Source organism: Sturnira hondurensis, unplaced genomic scaffold (assembly GCF_014824575.4).
Source record: "Sturnira hondurensis isolate 20B ecotype Veracruz unplaced genomic scaffold, ASM1482457v3 Scaffold0003681, whole genome shotgun sequence".
NCBI classification, from domain to species: domain Eukaryota; kingdom Metazoa; phylum Chordata; class Mammalia; order Chiroptera; family Phyllostomidae; genus Sturnira; species Sturnira hondurensis.
In genome coordinates, this window is record NW_028076312.1 from 3,407,401 (window position 1) to 3,411,727 (window position 4,327).

Below are 4,327 nucleotides of genomic sequence, written 5' to 3' on the forward strand. Positions count from 1 at the left end.
AAATTGGACAGTCTACATTTCAAACAAGCTCCTAGGATGACACAATGCATGAGAATTACTGCTCTAGAGCTCGACGTTACTCAGGGAAAAAGTTGTGCATCACTCTTCGGACTCCAGGTCCTATCAGGAGGCAGAAAATGAGCCTGAGCATTTGATCTTCTCTCTCAGCCAGCTCTGAGAACAGCTCTGCACCCAGGCTTTGGGGCTCAGCCCAGATGCTGTGACAATGGCCAAGGAGCCAGCTCCTCCCTTGCAGGTACAGACCTGGTTCCTGCAGCCCCTTTTCCCTGCACCACAGACACTGGCGGAGCAAGTGACATGGCCAGTTCCAGAGGATCTTGCATGGCCACGGCAGAGTGAACCAGCTGAATTCTTGAAGTTTCCTCGTAGGTCTGTAAGTTGCACTGCTCACTCCATGTTGCCCTGAAAATCGCAGCTTTTTCCACCACGTTCATAAACTCCACTCTACTCACAGAGTCACTCCCCTCTGCATTCGAACTCTTACCTCTTTCAGGAAATAGGAAGAATGAAATACAAACAACGTGGTTACCAGGCAAGTCAAAAGTTTTGAAGTTTCTCTTTCAAATGGTTGAGAAGTACCTGCTGTGAGGCAATTCGGAAACTTAAAAGAGGAACTACCTAAGTCAGAAGGAGCAGGGCTGCCAGACATGGCAAAAGAACAGGGCAAAGTGGGATAACATTGTACAAGGACTTGGCAAAACCTCATCTCCTTCCACAGGTGAGTTTTGTATGGGTGAGTGGTGGGGGACGGGTGTTGGGGGTCAGGGGTGGAAGCAAAGGTAATCCTCCTGCAATGAGGATTCGGTGTTGCCAGAAAGCTGCTCCAATAGGAGACGCCTTCCATCCCCACCTCCTTTACTCATTTGAAGCACACAGAGGAGTGAAGCCTGCCTAACTTTAACAACGAAATATCAGTGCATGTTTTCAACAATAAAGAAGAAAGCCTTGTTTCCATTTTTGCTTGTAAAGACATGGAAGAACACTGCTGATCAAGATCCCTTCTCAAATGTCTTCCCTAAAACAGTATAAAGATTTGTACATTTTCCCCACTTTCTGTCCTCACAGTTTTTAATCTCCCAAGAAAACCCCAGCACACCTGTGCCTCTCATAATAGTGGCTCTTTCCCAGCAGGTACGTTTAGAGAAAGGAACCTGTCAGCACACTAATAACCGTCCTGTCAAGGAAGGGAGGCAATGCTGCTAGCACAACAGGAGACACTATCCACGGGAAATTAGAGAAGTGTCTTAGTGTGCACGGTGTATGTCTGTTTATGTTCTCGTTTCCTCCATTGGCCATAGCTTCTGTCAGTCTGTGAACTCTGGCCTATGAATGAAACAGAAAATTACTACAGCATCACCCACTCCCAGCTGGATGTTAACCCAGCAGCATAGTGATCTTAAACTCAAGCTTAGGTAACTCCCACTTTATACTTCTTTGAGCTGAAAGGGAAGCAGAGAATTCTCCTCAAAAGATGTGATACTTAAAAGTAAAAATAGTGAAAATTATTTGCCTGATTTTGAGTATGTGTGTGTGTGTGTGTTTTGTTTTCTTTTTCTATTTGAGGTGTAAGAGATTTTCCTAAAAAGAAAAAAAGAATATGGGGTCTTTTGATGTATCTTCTACCATAGGTCAATGACCCAATTGCCAAGAAAGGAAGGCATGGTCACTAGGAGGTCAGAGGCAAGTGAATAGTACAGAAACTTAAGCATGTTGCCACTTTGCTAGGAGAAAGACATAGGGCACTAGAACTTCCATGATGCATCAGAGACCACTAACTGTCCACCAAAGACAGCCCTCCTCTTCTTTCACTGTAGCTGGGCTCGCAACTGTTCAGCAGAAGACTTCACTCACAGCCTCCTAGATGTGGTCGTAGGACCACATGCTCATTGGTGGTGTTAATGTGGGACATGATGGATTCCACTCCCTGGTCTGGGGCAGAAGGCAACCACTATACACTCCTCCACTCTCCTGATCTCCCCACAAGCTGGGACACAGATGGGCCTGTGACTGGTATGGATCTCACAGACGAGGACAGCATGACCACACGGAAGGAATCTGTGATCCTGAGTGCCCACGTGGAGCAAAGCTAACCCAAAGTCAGAGAAAAATGAATTTCTATTCATTTCAGCCATTATATTTCTGAGCCTCTTTGTAACTGCAGCTTAGCTTTCACTCTAACTATAACACATTGTAACATTTGAAATTAAGATCTTAGCATGGAAATAAAGAGCCTTCAAAGTTACCTGTTTCCTCTGTTCAATAGAAATCTCCCTTGATTTCCAGAGGTATTCTGTTTTAAAGGCAATAATGCATTGTTTCCTGAGAATTTACACAAGACAGATTCACAAGTTAAAAGAAAGAACATTATCGTTTCCCAAAAATGTTATTCTAAATTTACCCAGTTTATTCTAAAATGTCCTTTGAAAAGTCATCAACAATCAAACTTGTATTAATCACAGATTTGTTCAGCCACTGTAGCTATAGGTGAAAACATTTATGGAATAAATTGTGCCCCGCCCCCCCGCATTCACAGTGTTGAATGAAGTCCTAAGTCCCAGCACTTTAGCATGTAGCCATGTTGGGAGACATAGAGTCTTCAAAAGGTAATTAAGGTGAAATGAGATGATTTAGACAGACCCTAATCCACTATGACTAGTATCCTCATAAGAAGAAGATACTAGAACATATGGGGGGGGCAGAAAAACCCTGAATTATCTTCTGGAGGGGAAGCCCCTTGTAGTATAGGCTTCCCCTGCTAGGTGAGAGTTCTGAGAACCCATCTGTATCAGTGTGCCAGCTGGTGTTGTTGTAAGAGGCTGCTTTCCACTTCAGTTAATTTTTTTGAAGATTCTTTCAGTGCGTCTCCTCATTTCATGATGGGTGATTTACAAGAGCATGGACCAACACCACGCTGAGTGGGCAGCAGTTTTTGACCAAAACAGCATGAGCCTTGTGCCCTACCCTCCCTATTCACCCAATCTTGCCCCAAGTGACTTTCTTTTTGTTTGTTTATTTCCCTGGATGAAAAAAGTCCTCCAAAGAAAATATTTTGCCAATGTGGAAGACATGAAACAAAAAAAACAGCAGAAGCACTGAACGGCATCAAAACTGACAAGTTCAAAAACTGTTTTGAGCCGTGGAAAAAAAGTCTTGATAGGTATATTGTATCAAATGGAGAGTAGTTTCAAGGTGACTGAAATTTAAACATGTAAGAAAAAATACACAATTTTTTATAAATAAGTTTTGGCTTTGCCCCCCCCCCCCCCCCTAGNTTCTGAGAACCCATCTGTATCAGTGTGCCAGCTGGTGTTGTTGTAAGAGGCTGCTTTCCACTTCAGTTAATTTTTTTGAAGATTCTTTCAGTGCGTCTCCTCATTTCATGATGGGTGATTTACAAGAGCATGGACCAACACCACGCTGAGTGGGCAGCAGTTTTTGACCAAAACAGCATGAGCCTTGTGCCCTACCCTCCCTATTCACCCAATCTTGCCCCAAGTGACTTTCTTTTTGTTTGTTTATTTCCCTGGATGAAAAAAGTCCTCAAAAGAAAACATTTTGCCAATGTGGAAGACATGAAACAAAAAAACAGCAGAAGCACTGAATGGCATCAAAACTGACAAGTTCAAAAACTGTTTTGAGCAGTGGGAAAAAAAGTCTTGATAGGTATATTGCATCAAATGGAGAGTAGTTTCAAGGTGACTGAAATTTAAACATGTAAGAATAAATACACAATTTTTTATAAATAAGTTTTGGCTTTGGGCGCCCCCCCCCCCCCCCCAGACACACACATACACACAGAAGATAGCTGTGTGCAAGATAGAGAGAGCAACTTTAGGAGAAATCCTCCTGGTGACAATATTGATCTTCTTGCCTTCAGAACTGTGAAACAATACATTTCTGTTGTTTAAGCTGCACAGACTGTGCCTCTTTGTCGTGGCAGCCTTAAAAGGCTAGTGCAGGCACTAAAGATAAAGTGTTTTCCTCTGGAGCCAGAACCAGGGACGAATTCTTTGGGGGTGGTTCTCTAACAAAATAAAACAAAACAAACAAAAGAAGATAGTTTTATATGACTCCGAGTTATTCAAATATTTGGATTTTTCCAACTAACAAATAGAGAACTTATTCATACTTTGATTGTATCTGAACTTTCTAAACAATGCCAAACCTCTCCCAAAATAAGTTTGGATTCATGCTTTATGCTATATTCAAAAGTGAACTCCAGACAAACTAAAGACCTAACTGCAACAAGTAAAAAGCTTATAAAATAAAATGTAGCCAATGAGTGTATAAAGACTTTTTGAATGTG

The 4,327-nt window shown here is 42.3% G+C and overlaps 1 long non-coding RNA gene across 1 annotated transcript; it reads left to right on the forward strand.

Annotated features, from left to right (window-relative positions):
• Nucleotides 1-237: 237 nt before the first annotated feature.
• LOC118984294 (uncharacterized) lies at nucleotides 238-2,222 on the forward strand. Its single transcript, XR_005065894.1, has 4 exons — nucleotides 238-390; nucleotides 649-739; nucleotides 991-1,277; nucleotides 1,836-2,222. It is a non-coding gene; the product is annotated as an uncharacterized LOC118984294 (long non-coding RNA).
• The last annotated feature ends 2,105 nt before the right edge of the window (nucleotides 2,223-4,327 follow it).